The 17,752-nt window shown below is 36.1% G+C and overlaps 1 long non-coding RNA gene across 1 annotated transcript in view; it reads right to left on the bottom strand.

Moving 5' to 3' along the window:
- Positions 1 to 1,176: 1,176 nt before the first annotated feature.
- LOC140332574 (uncharacterized) overlaps positions 1,177 to 17,752 on the bottom strand; it is a 20,707-nt gene continuing 4,131 nt past the window's right edge. Inside the window, exon 3 of the long non-coding RNA XR_011921179.1 lies at positions 1,177 to 1,633. This is a non-coding gene — a long non-coding RNA (uncharacterized lncRNA). The remainder of the gene's footprint in view (positions 1,634 to 17,752) is intronic.

Genomic DNA, 17,752 nt, shown 5'->3' with positions numbered 1-17,752 from the left:
GCCCGAAGCCTCCTGGGATTCATAACGTACGTATTCCAGGAGGCTCTGTGCTGGCAAATATAGAAGGAGAGGGGTTCATCCTTTTTTTTTTGTTTTTTTAAAAGGCATTTATTTAAAAAAACATAATTTTACTATATATAGAAGGGTTATCTATAGGTCCGCTTTAATGTACAGTGCTGCATAATTTGTTAGTGGTTTATAAGTAATGGCTATTAATATAAAAATAAGGGAGGCAGTCCTGGGCAATTATGGACTGCTAGCACTGAAAGGAAAGCATACACACAGGAAGTAGCTAAAAACATGGACCACAATCAGAAACACTTAAATACAAAAAAAATTGAAAATTAAAAAATGTATTTTAATGAAAAAAGTCATGTCTCTCAAAATGTATGTACTATACCGATTATATAAGTACAATGCTTATTGGTGCCCCTCTTTTTATCTACCAATTTATTATTAGTATTTCTCTTCTGCACCTTAAAAATCTTTAGTGCCAACCAGATTTTTAAATTACTTTTTTTTAGCATATCATTCTTTTTTTTCTTGGCTGTAAGCCTTTAGTTACCATCTGCATCACCTAGTTTATCACTGTCTCATATCCACTATTGGTGCTCCCAGCTCAGAGTTGGCAGAGTATTTAAAAGCAAAATTGCAAAGGTAATGCAGGTTCTATTTATTTGCTTTTTTTGCTGGATTCTAGCAGACTAACAAGTGTTTATTATAGATGTAATTATCACAACTTTAAAAGAGTCTCTCAGGTGAAGTAAACAGTGCGGAGAAGTCAGAAAGTACACGCATGCCGAAATCCACTGTGTTAAGTCGGCAAAATGCAGTGCTCAGTGTTTCTCGAGGATTATTATGCTGATGGAAGGTAAAACACTTCACCATTACTTTGAACAAAGTTTGATTAGAGAGCTTGTTTAAAGCTCACAGATACAACACGTAAAAAAGCAAAACAGCTAAATATTCTGTTGAAATTTATACATGTTGACTACTTTTCCTGCCAAGGTATTTTTTATTTTCATGTGTCAGTCTTGGGATTTACATACATTTTTCATACTGGCATGAGTCCTCTCTACCTCCAACCTCCTTTATTGGACAGTAAATGATCATCATCAGTTCTGTCCAGTGATAGGGGAACTCACCTAAGAAAAAGTAATGTATAACTATCTTCTATCTACAGGTTAAATAAAATCCAGGAATCCTGCGGGTCAAGGATATGTTGCAGAGCTGAGTGCTGGAGAAGCCAAACAAATCTTTGTATTTATAAAATCCCCCTAATGTGACAAAGATGAAAAAATAACTGTGGGTTTATTCTCGGCTACTTTATTGAACATGAAAAAGTATTTGCTTTAGTACAGATACAGCATTAAACCAGCCTAGAGGTAACCCTGTTAAACATTTTTTTTGTTTGTATTCCTCATTTTTTGGAACTACATTTTATCATTTACTGCAAAAAAACCTAAAATATAATAAAACACCAAAATAACAGCAGATTTATAATATAAATTTAGGATGATCTGAATGTTCTCCTGGTGGATTTCCCAGGTTTTAAACAGGTATGTCACTTCCTTTCTTTGTAGCTTTCAGCTTTTAACTTGTCCGGAAAACTTGAATTCTGTGGTGGATTGAGCTAAGAAGAAATGTTAACAGTGAAATATTTTAAGACACTTACTCATTTTAAATGGGACGTTAGTTTTACATCTGTCAAACAAAGACTTCTTAATGTTGATATTCAGAGCTCCAGGTTTGATATGGCTTATTTAAAAATGTGACAAATTGCTACAATTTTCCAACTCTCTTTCAGAATTTAATAGTGAGATCATAGAAGTTTTCATTAGTTTCAGACATTGCAAAATATATACTACATACTAGTAGCACCTGAAATACTAAAGGTAAGCCTACACTGCCACAGCAGTATTTATTCTCCCCCTACAGAGAATCTAGCTTACTTGTTGATGTGTCTTTACAAACCTGGGTGTATTCTGCAGGTTCTAAGTTATTATATGGATGATGGAAATGTTACCAAAATTGCATTTTTTTCTTTTTTTTCCAGAGGAGACAAACTATGTCTTGTTATCAATTAAATCATTTTACCTTCCAGTTTGCAAACTTCTTTACAATGGGCACTTCACTGCACCTTTACAGTTTAGTGTATGATCTTGGCATGGTTTGGTCTTAGGAAAAATGACATCACGCTCAATGTTATGAGTTACATCATTTGTGGATGGCTAATCATGTTGGATGAAGACAAACAGTCAGGAAAAAATGACATTAGTTCAATTTAGAGAAAATTGTCAGATTTTTGTGTTTAGCCATTTGCTAACTCTAATTGTGTCAGGCTTCTACAGAAAACAGCAACTGCAAATATCGCAGCAGATCACCCTATCCAAAATGTCTTTTTGACCTCCTATTGTTATCTCCGCCATCAATGTAATATAACAAGGTAATTTCCAAAAAGTGTGATTTGAATCCAGCTTTCCTACACAACATTATTTCATTTTTTTCACACAATGACTTCAATAAAATTTATCAGCACAGGCATAATGGTGGATAGAGATGGTCAAAATAAAACATATGAAATAAAAGTTGAATTTTCTGCATGTCACTGACCATTTCTAATGATCATACTCTGCAAAAAAGCCCAAACATATTCCAGCACAGATCTTCTCACACTACTAGAAATGTTATGATACAGATCAAAAAGCTAATCAGGACCTATCACCCAAAGTGTAAAAAGCGTCACTTTATTGAGATGTTACTGGACAAGGCATCCCGCACTAATAAACAGGGAATAACATTTAACACTTACATTTTCAGGTGTGGCTGATATAGTGCCCATCTGATATCAGCCTAAAAGCAACCTTTGCATCCTGTTCTGTGGACGGGTTGGCAGAGGCAAAGCAGGAAACACCTGGAGGTAGTCAGTGAGTAGGCAGCTAATGCTAAAAAGTCAGCTAAATGACGATCAGTAACAGTTAGTGAATGACAGTTACACCTAAAAATCTATAGAAAATATAGTCATTGCACTTATGATCCAGCATAGGAAAACAGCTGGGAGATAAAAAAAAAAAATTAAAGAGGAACTCGAAGGCAAGGTAAAATGGAGTTATGGATTAATAAAAAGGGTTCACAGGATTGTGCTATGGTAACAAACAAGTTACAACTCACATTACCACAAGGCATAGTAATACACTACCATGTGTTGATACAACACGGAGCCCTTAATTTAAGTTACACCCTATTGCAGTTACATACCATACCTACCATAACTGCATTGCAGTGATTATCAATGCATGGTATTACATTACTATTGTGTTGCAGTGCACAGCAAGAATTCCGCCCTAATACAATAGTCTGCATTCACACAATGCATGTTAATGCAGGTTTTTTAAATGCACTGGATCAGACCTTATACACTGATCATGTTCTAACGTGTGTTGCACTGACATTCGGTAACTTGTGCCTTCTCACAACACACACATGTGAATTTAAAGTATTTATATTATTATTATTTATACATGCAACCTATCTAAATAACCTGACTTGTATCTAGGTATAGGCCTGCTATTGGCTCACAAGAAATGTATTTATAATCGTTGTGGCTAATATTTAATACATTTAAAAATGTTTTTGTGCCTGGAGTTCAGGTATAGGTGAATTACACAGTTTAAACACATCTATTTCCACTGTTGTACCCACAATGGTTTTGCAATTCTGTATCTCCTACATTCCCATTCTCACTAAAGATCTCTCCAGATGACAGATTTTTCAGCAATGCAGCCCCTTGTGTCATTTCTGTAGCTCTAGTCCATTTGTTAAACGATGGAACAGCTTCCATTTACCAGCAATGTCAGCCAAGAAACATTAAAACTAATCCAGGAAGTAGAAAATCATCTTCATGGTCGTAGTATGAAGCATAGGTGTGTAGATTATAAACCTGGCTGAACACAATGACATGTCCTTTGGTAGGTAGATCAATAAACATATATGTATTTTAACTATGTTTTTAGCTCTTTGCCTCGAATACAATTTTTGTAAGTATGTATTTATTATAAATGATTAAGTTCTCCTTTGAAACATGATTTGCCTAAAGCAGCGGCCACCAACCTTTCGGAACTCACAGATCACTAATTCATCATTTTAAAACCTGCGGACCATTTATATGAATTTTTTTTAAAAAGATAAATACATTTGGATAATAATGATCTTCCTAATGGTGCCCGACGAGGACTGTGGAGGCTCTGATTCATTGATCAGCTCATGGTTAAGTGAAGTATTACTATTGTTACTATTATCATTAGTTGTTTTATCTTTGGTAATACTAAAGTAATGGAAAATATTTGTTTGCTTTTTTTCACTCATTATGGGTTTATGGGTTTTGAATTTAAGACCAAACAAGAAATGATAGTTATCTAAGTAAAACTATGTGTTGCCATTAAATATAACAGGTAAAGAAAATACACAGATAAGGTCATACTTACCTAAAGGAGCATCTGAGAAATAAACAAATAAAATAAAACAATGGGATGATAATCAGTATTTGTGGTGCAGGGTGACTGTTGTAATGGTGGAAACAATACTGAAGCGTACAGCTTGGCAACTGTTGCTTCATACAACTTAAGACTACACTGACGTCACGCTGTGAGTCTCTTGTTTTTCTATTACAGTTCGCGAATTTAGTGCAATATAAAAGCTAAAATTGTGTTTCAGAATATAAGAAATTATTAGAATATTATTTTTGTTTTATTATTAACAAAACATAAAAATTGCAAATAATGTCCACATTTTTCTGTGGACCAGCAAACTTTTTTCAAGGACCACTGGTTGGTGACCACTGGCCTAAAGAACAAACTTTGAATGCTTCCTTCCTTCCCTAGAAAGCTGTCACCAGAACAGATGTCATTATTGGAAGATCCCCCTACCTCTTGTAGAATTTTTGATTTCCTTACTTTCCCTCCCAGCCAGTAGTCCCAACAAAAGGGTGGATGTCCCCAATGAGGACACAGACAAAAATGGAGACTTCATAGGAGATCTAGCCCTTTTCCAATTTATTTAAAAGTTTCACGGTACTTCAAAAAGCAAAAATTGTAAGCAAACAGGTTTTATATTGCAGAAAGGACTATGTATAGGGACTGATGTGTATGTCTCTTCTGCAATAAAACAAACGTACCTGTCTGTTAGCAATATTTTTCCAATGTACAGTGTACTTTTTCAACCTAGCTACCAGGACTGAATGAACTGTGTGCATGTACGCCATTCCAGCCTAGCCAATCAAGTTGGCTGAAGATTTCAAACTCGTAAGAGGACCGGGTGAAGATCCCAACAATGTAACAGAGAGAGGCAAGTGTTGTAAAAAATACACAGCCAGGTAAGTTCATTTTATTAAGGAACATTGCCTGTCCCTTCTGTGATAAAAACTCTTTAGTTACCTCTCACATTCAGTTAAATGATGGCAGGACCTAAAATATTTAAAAGTTTAAATGAATTGTGCGTGTGTGTAAAATGAGTTCACATAAATACATTTAAAACAAAAAAATTAAGTGAAATTATACCCTGTGTTTTTTATAGAGATGTTGCAAACCTAAACCAGCTGACTGATTCTTATATCTCATGGACTCCAGTGGTGAGAGTTTCTTCGTAGATAGCCCTGATGGTGGCTGTTATAATAAATTTGCACACTCCTTGCTAGAGGTAGATATTAGAAGCTCTTTAGGCTTAACCTAAAAAAAAGATAAGTTTTGGTGGACTGATCCTTTAAATAAACCTGACCCATGCAGTAAAATCATGTGAAATAAAGAAATATTTTAGAAATTACAAAAATGTCACATATACCGCACAGTGGTGAACTTACCGCTTGCATTATGGTTTCGTGAACTGACATCATTGACAAGTGGCACCCAACTGATTCTGAGCATTTAGCATCCAGTTAGATGTAAAGTTACCATTATTTCCACTCACCTTCAAATATATTTTACTCAGCTGTAGAGATCACTGCGGCAGGGATCATATAGAGAAACAAATTGAAACACAAGGTAACATCATTTGGCAGATTTTCATCCTTTGAATGAATTTCATATGCCTGACTTTATGCTACAGGAAATATAAAGTAGAAATTCTTATTTCTATTAGATATTCCCAAATTGCGTCTTACACAATTGTGGAGTTGTGTTCATTTATTTTTTCTTTTTAGGTGGTCATTTCAGTATTTACATAAACTCAATCTTTAGAAAACTGACCATCTGATTTTTGTTTTTGTTGCTGGATAGATTTTCCGAGTCTCAGTATTGTCCATGATCTGCCTTTTGGACAAATATGACAAACCAAAATTTCAGAATGATTACCATAGACAGCTTGTAGCTGAACTTGTTTCTGGTATATATAATACTTTCGTTGGGAACCAAAATTCTTTCCATTTATAATTTGGGAATCATCACTAAATTACACATACTTTTTGTTTTTATGTTACCTACAGTTATAGAAAATCATCAAAAGCTCAAATGACATTGGAATTCGAATTAGAAATTTAAGCCCCATTTCATGATCACATAACCTGCCCTCCTGATTTCTGCACATAGCATGCTCTAGTTTTTAGTTTTTTTCCCTATACCCACCTGTGTTCTAATGATCTTTGTCATACTACTGGTCTTCCATCCAGTGGCGGCCTATGGCCAGAGAAATGTGGTGCATACATGGCACATAGCAAAGTTGCATGGCTCTGCCACACTTCCAGGAAATAAATTCAGAATACATGGTGACTGCACTATCTGTATTTCAAAGGACCACAAGGTTTCATCCATGACTGCCTGGACAGCAATCTGTAGACTGGTAACATTGGTGCAGAGTTGCTGTGAATGGTGTGGTCCATAGGGGTCTGCAGCTTTGTCACTGTATTTACATATGTCTGTTAAAATTGCAGAAGGATGTTAGAAATTATAGAATAAATTATAATGAGGTGTTTTTGTACACATACTAAATCTGTTTTGTAATCCTATTTAAAGACAGTAGGGATAGATTTGCCCTGCAGAAAAACTGAGAACAATCAATGATGTATCACAGTATGTAAACATTAGTAAACCCAAAACTTGAATTTGGAAAAAAAATCACAATTTCTTGTTTAGCCTTTTACCTACAATGTTAGGCAAAGACACTCATCTCAATTACTCTAATGAGTCTAACTACTTGTCCGAATTCTGAGTTGAAAAAACATAGTAAGGTATTTCTTCTTTCATGACACCATCCTCATGCTAGGAAAACCAGAATTTGTAAACCAATGTATGAAATAAATGTAATTTATGTACAGTGGCCCTTTAAATGCTCCTATAGGTAATATGTTGTTCCGCAAACATTTCTAAATATCTGTGGCTCTACAAATGTACAGAACTTTTTAAATCTGCTTTAATGACTGCATATATGAGTTCATTTATGATATGGGTATACTGACCATTTTAAATAAAAATAGATCAAGATAAAATTACCATCTGGTTTCACATATGTGCAATATGTGTATATCTTTTAAACATAACAGGATGATGACATTTATTAATACTCTCCTGATAAAAGATAGAATGTTGTTCAGACTTTATCAATGCAAACATGTCATGAGGAGGCTGGCACCAAAATATGCAGCGCTGTTGGTTGATTGTCACAATACAGCCTGCACTTCATTATGCCTCTGACACCACTACAAATTGATTCCAAGAGCTAGACTGGCATCCAGTAGATCTTCACCTGCCAACATGATAAAATCAATTTTCATTCCTGCAGGCAGTCAGTGCTAAATGAAGGGGATCTACCAAAATAATAATTAAAGCGAATGTCAGTAAATTAGAGCTTGTCTGTCTATCAGCTGTCAATAAGCATATGTACAAGTCATAAAGAGGTAGAACACCATTTGGCACTTTACAGCAGTCTTACCTATAAGTGAAGATGAATTTCTGCCTTGCCAACTCCTAAAGGCACGGCCTTCACATAAAATGTTACTTGATTGCTTTCTATTCAGTTGCTTTTGAGTGCAGGTTTTGAAGCCTGTATATAAGGAAAGAATAGTGGCTCAGTGGTTAGTACATTGGCCTTTGCAGCGCTGCGTCCCAGATTCGAATCTCAGCCAAGACACCATCTGCATGGAGTTTGTAGGATCTCTCTGTGTTTGTGTGGGTTTCCTTCCACATTAAAAAAACAAAAACATGCAGTTAGGTTTTAGATTACCCCTAAAACTGACCTTAGACAGGATGAAAGACATATGACAGATGTAGGGTCATTTGATTGTTAGCCCCTTTGAGGAACAGCTTGTGACATGGCTATGGACTTTGTAAAGCGCTGCATAATATGTTGGCGCCATATAAATACTGTGTAATAATAATAAGGACATCATTCAAGCTTTGTCAAGTTAGTGGTCTTCCTAATGAACATTTGCAATTGTCCCCTTTACCCACACATAAAAGAAGCAAAATCCCACCAGATTTGTGCCCCCTACGTAGAACCAGGGAACCTGTAAGATGGCACTGAAATCATCACAATAAATTAGTTCTGATTCACAGTTTATAGCTGTGAGTGATGACCACCGAGAGATCCTAAATTGAACATTCCATGCAATCCTTCAAAAATCAATCTCCAGGTAAATGTATATTGTGAGACTAACGCACTCTGTTATGCAGCCATATTTGTAACGTATTTTGGTGAAGGCAAAGCTAAATATTTTACAAAATAATATTTCTTTTTTACCATTAGGTACATATTATCTAGAAATATTTCATTACATATTTAACCAGCATGCGACTCTCTAGACTTCTTTTCACATGTTTTCTATGCATTCCGTAACTGCTTTACCAAGAAAACCTTACATTTACAGCTATAGAATACACTGCTACACTGAGGATGCTAGAAATATCTAAAAAATACTGTGCCTTCCGGAAATGTTATTTCCAAATAAATTTGTGATGTGATGATAATGCAAAATCGTATGCAAAATGTGTAAAAAAAAAACATTAAAATGTATATTTCACTTGCATGTAATAACAACAAATTCACACAGATAAATGTAAATCTACAAGTTGGTCTAACAGTGCTAAATGCAAATAAAATAAAACCCTGTGAAGGCATTAATTAACACGCGACCAATAATAAATTGCATGGCATTTAGGCATATGGGTGTTGGATATAATAATAAAAAATCATCTAAGGGCACACAAAGCACCAGAGAGTGTAAAGCAACACTCTGAGCAATAACCTTTTCTATAATTGCTGCACTTCGTGCAGAATTATCCTCAGCAACATGGTAGGGAAAAAAGTCAATGCAGAACAATTATGTCTTGTTATTTTTTTTTATACAGTTCAGCTGCAATGTGCTTCACAGAAGGTATTGAATCCTTGTCTGAAGGAGGTTATATTCTGAAACTGTGAGACTTGAGGCTAGTTACACAACCACAAGATTACTCCAGGAAAATGGGAACTTTATCATTATGTCTAGCACACTGCCAACATAGAAATCCAGCATATACTCTACCTCAAACTCGAGCAAATTCTGTTCTTGACCGAATAATAATAATAATACAATAAGCAATGATTTACTGCAACAATGCAACCAGGCACCAATCTTTCATTAGTGGCAGCTGTAAATTCTTTTTTATTTTCATTTATATTATATTTTGAAATCTTCTCTGTAGCTGCAAAGCTCATTATTTTAGCAAAATTAAATGTTGTTTGTTTCTCCCACATATTCCTGACTTTTTATCTTATGACATCAAGGCACATAGTGTCCTTTCTATTTTTTTTTTTTTTTTGCACTGTATTAGATACACGATGACCCATGCAGTAGTAACCAAAGGTAATACACCCATATTGGATATGTATTATACTAACATGGACAAGATTATTGGTACCCTTTCAGTTAGTTAAAAAAGTACTTCATGCCTCCTGAAAAGTAATTAAACAAAAGGGTTAAAAGCAATTGTCCTATGCATACCCGAAACGCCTTTGCTATATTATCTAGTAAAGCAAAACAAGTGTTAAATGAGGTAGTGTCTTGAATATTCTACAAAGAAATTTTCCCAAGTACATTTGATGGTACTCCCATAAAAAGGTTATAAATCGATGGATTAAAGTGATTTTCAAACTGTTTTCTTTAATTGGTATCACATGCATCTCCAATTGTGAACTCGGTCATTCAGCCTATTTAAATAAAGAAAAGTAGTCACTCTGATTTTTGTGCCCCACACTAAATGTTGACCACAAAAAGTGAAAGAGAGTTATCTGAGATGATCAGAAAGAAAATGATAAACAATCAAATTATAGGCAATGGGTAGACAACCAACTCAAGGCAGCTTGGTGTTCCTTAGTCTGCCTTAAGTCTGCACTAAAAATAATGAAATCTTAAGAATATCATGACATTCAGGAGTAAAGTGCACTACCCATGGTCAATAGGCTCTGTCATATACAGGTTATGGATCCTCAAAACAGGATGATGACTTAAAACACACAGCTAAAGAATGTCTTAGAGCAAATTATTGAACTTTTTTAACGTGGCTGTCTATGGGCCCTGGTTTGAATCTATTATTTTTTTAATAATATTATTATTAATCAACAGGATTTATATAGCTCCAACATATTGCACAGCATTGTACATTAAATAGGGGTAGCAAATGACAGACAGTTACAGACAGTGACACAGAAGGAGAAGAGGAGCCTCCCCTGAGGAGCTTACAATCTAGGAGGTGGGGGATGTCTCTTACAATATGAGGGGAGATATGGAGTGATGGGAAGTAGTGAGGGTTTTATGAGACCGAAGAAGACGGGTTTTAAATGAGCAGAAGGTAGGGGCAAGCTGAATAGGAAGAGGTAGACCATTCCAGAGAGTCGGGGCAGCTCTAGAAATGAGCTTATGAGTGAGGAAGTCAGAAGTAGGTCGTTGGAGGAATGAAGAGTGTGGGTAGGGGAGTATTTCTCCACCAGGTCAGTCAGGTAAGTTGGAGAAGAGCTGTGTGGGGATTTGAAGACAAAGAACAGTAACCTAAATTTGATTCTCAGTTGAAATTCTCAGCAGAAGAAGACCAGTGGGAAGGATGGATGAGTCTGGCTGCATTCATAATAGATTGTCGGGTTAGTGGAATACCAGAGAGGAGGATGTTACAGTAGTCCAGACAAGAGATGATAAGAGCGTGTACAAGGAGTTTGGTGGTCTCTGGGGACAGGTAGGGGCAGATTTTGGAGATGTTGCGTAGGTGAAAGTGACCTGGAAATGTTCTGAATATGGGGGGTAAATGAGAGGGCTGGATCGAAGGTGATGCCAAGACAACGTGCCTGAGGGGAAGGACAAATGACTGTGTTGACTGTGTTGTTGAGCGCCTGGAATATGTTAGGGGCAGATTTGGAATTTGAGGGGGGGATGATGATGAGTTTGGTTTTATCCAGGTTGAGTTTCGGAAATCTGTCAGACATCCATGATGATATGGCTGACAGGCAGCATGAAACCTTATCCAGGACTGAGGGAGACAAGTCAGGGGTGTACAGATAGATTTGAGTGTCATCAGCATACAGATGGTACTGTAAGCTAAAGGAGAAGATAGGACTACCGAAGGAGGAGGTGTACAGAGAGAAGAGAACCGGTCTTGGGGGACACCAACAGGGAGGACAGTGGGAGAGGAGGAATTACCTTAGAGGTAGGAAGCAAACCAAGAGAGAGCAGTGTCACTGATACCAAAGGAGTGCATGATTTGTTTCAGAGGAGGGTGACAATAGTGTCAAATGCAGAGGAAAGATCATGGAGAAGGAGAAGGGAAAAGTTGCCTTGAGACTTAGCTCTGATAAGGTCATTGGCCACTTTAGTAAGGGCTGTTTCGGTGGAATGGGTAGCTCGGAAACCAAATTGGAGAGGGTCAAGGAGAGAGTTGGTGCTCAGGTAATCGGGGAGTCTTTTGAAGACTCAAGGAGTTTGGAAACATATGGGAGAAGGGAGATGGGACGGTAACTAGAAGGTATGGAGGGGTCTAGTGAGGGTTTTTTCAGGATAGGGAGAACAATGGTATGTTTGAAGGCGGAGGAGAAGATACCAGTAGACAGGGAAAGGTTGAATAGTTGGGTTAGAGCAGGGGCCAGCACGGAGAAGTGGGCACGGAGTAGACCAGAGGGAATTGGGTCAAGCAGTCTGGTGAACATTTGTGGACAAAACTGGAATATGCAGTCTGAAGAAGGAACCCTTCAAGCCTTATAAAAATTTGGCAGTTTGTTCAGTCTTCCATATTTGCAAGTTAATTTCAAAGACACTAAACATAAAATTGTCAGCAAAATTAGACATATTGTATATCATTTGCAACTTCTATTTAATTTAGAGCTCTGCATAATATGTTGGCTCTATATAAATATTGTTTATTAATTTTTATTGCAATGGGCCCTACAATGTTTAAAAAATGTTGTGTTTATTTTTTTTTTGTATTTGCAGAATAATAACAACTGAGTGGGGACCACCTTAATATTAAAGTTAGACTCTTTAATAGCTTGGGATCTTTTTGGATAGACAATGGGGGTACTGAGCCTGTGAGCCCCTTTCCCCAACCATAAAATGTCCTCCTGCCATCATCAGGGACTTGCCAAAGAAGAAGGCAAGTATGTAGCCCCCTTACCTTTTGGCAAAACCAGACTTCCATCTGCCCCAGTGATGGCACGTTTCCTCTTTGGGGGAGTGGGTCTCATCCCCACATGACCCCAGTGTTGTGGGGGTCTGTAGGCATGGAGTTAATAAGAGAGCCATTGGATTTCTCACCCTCAACCTGTGGAATGAGTAATGCGGGGATTAAGTTCTCCTCCCCAACAATGGCCATGGAAGGTAGGTGTGGTCCTTGCAGAATTATTCTTTTCAGTTCCTGAATCACATTTCATCAAATTACTGACAACATCACAGGGCCAGACTGGATTTGAACAATCCAAGCCAGTGGCACAAATTTAGTAGGGGGAAGTTTAATATTGGGTAGCATTTTGTATGGTAAAAGACAGGTAATTGTATGTTTTGTGAGGTTATACACACAAAGTATTGAATCAGTAGCTGTGTAAGAGACTTAAGCAGGCAGAGTTGTAGTATAAAGAGGTTGATCCAAATGTAGGCTAGAAAACAATGTTTTACAACAGGGTCAGCTGTGGTTTATACCTTGTATTACCTAAAGTATACAGTATGTCAAGCTAAAACCTATTTTTTTAGTTCTGGGATAGAGTGGGGAAGGATAAGGGAGTAAAGGGAACAGATAAACCCTGTTAAAGATTTTTTCGAACTTCCCGTCTGGTAAAACATTGTCAGCAAGACATGAAGGGGCGGTAAATCTCATTAAGGGAGCTCAAGATAACACTAAAGACAAACAGGTGGGATTTCACCCTTTACCCAATCAGTCTAAAAGTAGAAAGAAAACTTTTCATACTCTTGATACACAGTAAAGTTTGGTGAGCAATACCAATGTTGAAGAATTAGTTTAACACTAATCCACACTACAAATAAGGTTTATGCCCATTGACATCCATTGAGAAAATAAGAGAACTATGTTAGACATCCAGAATCTAAATGTACATTTACTGGCCTAGAAAAGTTCTGCTGTTATGAACAGTTCAACTGAGGAATCATAGCAAAGTACAGCAAATCCCTTTATCAGAAAATATTTCGGTGCAGGGTTTAAAGATTCCCATAAAATACAAAAAAGTTTTCTTGAGGAACTGAACTCAGACACGTTCATAAGAAAATTATAATATTTTTGTACCTCTTCTGGATAGAAGATGTGTTTAATTCAGTTGTTTTCCATTTCTAAAGTTACAAAAAAAATGTTTATAAAATGGGGAGACAAAAATTAGGAAAGGACACCTTTGTTGGCTATACTTTGAACACTTGGCCACGACTGGAATGATCTTACAGCATTGTCTTGGTAGGTCTGATAAATATCACGGCATCTAAAATTCATGAAGACATGTTCTGCAATGGAGTATCAATGTTGTCAGATGAAGGAGTTCTCTAGTGGCTCTGAAATGTCGCCCTTTATGTGCCAAATAGAATGGGATAATAATATTATTAATAATAGGCATTATGGTCTGTTGATGATATAACTTACTCTACAAGCCCATATTCAAACATCTTTCTATATTTAAGTGCTTTCTACAAAAGGCCCTTTTTATCCTTTCAATCTGGAGTATTTTAAATCCAAATATTTAAGTTTTGGTTTATAGTAACTCCTTATGTGCCATTCAAAGATTGATCCACTCTAAGCATCTCTCCACCAACTCATCAAGATGGTACACATCAGGGATTTTCTTGGTGAATATTCTCCCTTGTATGCTGAAGTTGGAAATAAAGAACTATTGTAAACGTTGCAAATGGCTTCTATTGCCATTCGAAGTTGCCCTGTCAAATGTTATAATAATAATACTTTAAAAAATGTATATGCTAAAAAATGTATATGGTTTATTCTCCTTTTTTTTGTTGTTCTTTTTTTCTTGTTCATTGTTTGAAATACCAAAATGTTTTTTATTTTTCCACTGTTTAACCTCAAAAAAATATATTTAAAAAAATGCATATGCCATTTAAGTGTCCTGTTATATCTGTTCGATAAATCCAAATAAAATCTAGAGAATCTGTGAATTTTTATGTCTCTGGTGCACTTAAATCTCAAGCTGTGCTACTGTATGAGCCCAACCCAATTCATCATTTTACTCTATAGAACATTCTCCATTTTACGGAGATAAGGGAATGGGGAGGTGTTATGTAGTCCACATCAGGTGTGAGCAACATAGGGTTACAACAATGATCCTCCATAGGTACAAAACAGTGAGGCTGGCGTCCTGCTGGCAGGTCTAGCCGATGAGGTTGGCTAAGTGATGGAGAGAAGGAATCAGGGGAAGGGAGAAGATGGCGGTGCCCTGAGACAAAACAAGTCAGATGAGTGAGTGGGGTTTAGTTCTGCTTTAATGCCCCCCACTCCGGCAGCACATAGGACTTCAAGCTACCTTTTGCTCACAAAACTTACTCTTAATAAGCAGAAACATAACTAATCTCTAGTGTGAAATAATTATCTTTTGATTTTCTACTTCTTAATTTTAACCTAAGAACTTGAACAAAAAAATTAAAACATGTCCACTTGGACCAATAAATTCATAAGAAATGTTAACTGAGACACCATTTAAATTGTACAGTTTAATTATAACATTAACTACAATTTTAATAATTTAAATTAGTCACTTACATATTTCCCATTTGGGGGAGCAGAACATTTTTGTGTTGCTATTACATCACAGATGACTATTTTTAAAGGGAAAAAATTCTGTCTAAAGTACCATGTACATAAAGCTAAAACTACAGTACAATTAAAATGCTATTAATATTCTAATGATGCAATTAAAATAATATAATAACAAGTGTCTTATCACTGGGAAGTAGTTTACACTATTCTTAGGGACAATCAGCCCTTGGAGACATGCTGAGAGATTTGTAACATTTTCTGAGTGCCAGGTAATTGATATGTTGCTACAACTCAACAGACTGTTAGTGGCAGGTTGTTCCTAATTCTGGGCTTTGTTGCCTACAACGTAGAATCCCTGGCTTACTGCATATGAGCCGCACAATCTCAGCGCATTTGTAGAACCTTATGCTGTCAGAGCCTTTCTTCGAACACAATTTGCAGAAGTCATAGAGGTAATCTTTTATATTTGTGTGTCTAAGATATATTCAACACAAATGATTCAGAATACAAAATGATGCTAAGTCAACCAAAAACCTACATCTATTTTTTTTTATTCTAGGTTACATATATGTTGTAAATGTAAAGGAAATACCTTTATTCACTAAAAATGGCTATATTATGTAAAGTAAGATTTCCTATCTGACTGGCATTGGAATTGACAGCTTTATCTATAAAAATTGGAGAACAGCCTGGGGAATGGTGCAAAACCCTATCTGCAGTCCATAGATGTGATAGCTTTATTTTTTAGTTTTTTTGCTATTATTTTTATCTATTCCTCTAATAACAACTTTATTTACACATCACTAATATATTATTTAAAATACATACTTAGAAAAAAATATTCATTCTATTATGCATATTGATAACATTTCATAATTGAATCAAATCTTACATCCTATTAAGGAAGTGTTTCAAGATATTTCCAAATACAGTGGTACCTTGGTATAAGTCTGCTTTGGAACAAGTCCAACTTGGTATAAGTCCTGTTTGGAAAAAAAAAACTTTGCTTGGTATACAACCTTTGTGGTAGAACTTGTATGGGTAAAAATGAGTCATAACACGGCACGCTACCCTTATTTACCTCTCCCGAGACAAAGCTACGACTGCCCACGAGTGTCAGTTGCTACCATTCAGTGTACAACCTGCGCTATAAGTCTCTGTGAATTACATAACATCTCCTCCTCCTCCCTTCTCAGCAACATCCTAGTAGGCACTGGACTCCTCTTAGCAAGGTAAAGTAAGGTTATATTTTCATTTATTTCATCTGATGCTTTTGTATTTCTGTATTTTAGTATTAAGCAGTGTTTAATTTTTTTTAAAGCCCCATCAATGTATAATATGCCAATAACAATAGGATTTTTTTTCATGGGAACGGATTATTCATTTTCCTTTTATTTCTAATGGGAAACATTTGTTTGCTAAAAGTCCTGTTTGGTATAAATCCATGGCTCTGGAACGGAATAAGGATTTATACCAAGGTACCACTGTATCTCCAATATCATTAGTTTTTCCATAAATGCCGACATGTTTCCTTGAAAGTTCAGAGGCTTAAAACACTGGTGCAGGTGCATTAATCTATGTGTCTGTTAAAAACATGTACATAAATTTCAATGTGTATAATCAAAACACAAAATAGATCATGACAACATGATAATCTAACCGCATACATATAAAAATACAACCTACAACCTACTAGTTTAATAACATCAGATGTAATAAAACTGGTAGTGTAAACAGTGTTATATCTCTTAAACTGACGTATTGGGCCTGATTTATTAATGCTCTTCAAGGCTGGAGAGGATACATTTTATTTAGTAAAGCTGGGTGATCCAGGAAACATGGAATAGCTTTCTTCAAAGTCATTTGTTAGCTAGCAAATGTTTCAATCCTGGACCAGATCCATCCCAGGTTTACTGGATCACCCAGCTTCACTGATGAAAGTGTATCCTCTTCAGTCTTAGAAAGCTTTAATAAATCAGGCCCCAGATCTTACGTTTTCTTTCTTTTTCTAATATCATTTAACAGCAATCAAGTAGAAGTGGAAAGCTACGTCTATATCTCTCTCCTATTTTAGGTTTTCAGGTTTAGTACAGGGAAAGGTAAAGGCCGGAGTGGGCACAGGATTACACAGGAGCAAGGCAGTTGTACTTTTAGGGTGCTGATTGTAAGATTTTTCAAGCATCTAGAGGTCAACTGTCATCTGCTGAATGCAATTGACAAGGTCAGTGAGCCTAAATTTGTTCTTTTTAAAGAAAAGTATATGTGTATTAATTGTCATACCTGGGGTAGGCTTATCATGGGATGGGTTTTGAGTTTTATTAGGAATATTATAAACCCATCATAAGCATTAGATTGGTAAATCCATGGAGTCAGGCTTCAGTTTTTATTTCCAATATTGTTTTAAATTTTTATGTGTCACCAATGGAGAAGTCTAGCTGGATGTATACCATTCTAGTATTTAATAGAGTCAAGATATCACATACTGCAACAGATTGCAGGCAGTCTTATTAGTTTATGAAATTTATTATTCTTGTGAAAAATTGTGA

This window comes from Pyxicephalus adspersus, chromosome 6 (genome assembly GCF_032062135.1).
Source record: "Pyxicephalus adspersus chromosome 6, UCB_Pads_2.0, whole genome shotgun sequence".
Classification (NCBI taxonomy): domain Eukaryota; kingdom Metazoa; phylum Chordata; class Amphibia; order Anura; family Pyxicephalidae; genus Pyxicephalus; species Pyxicephalus adspersus.
This window is presented reverse-complemented; position numbering and strand designations above follow the sequence as displayed.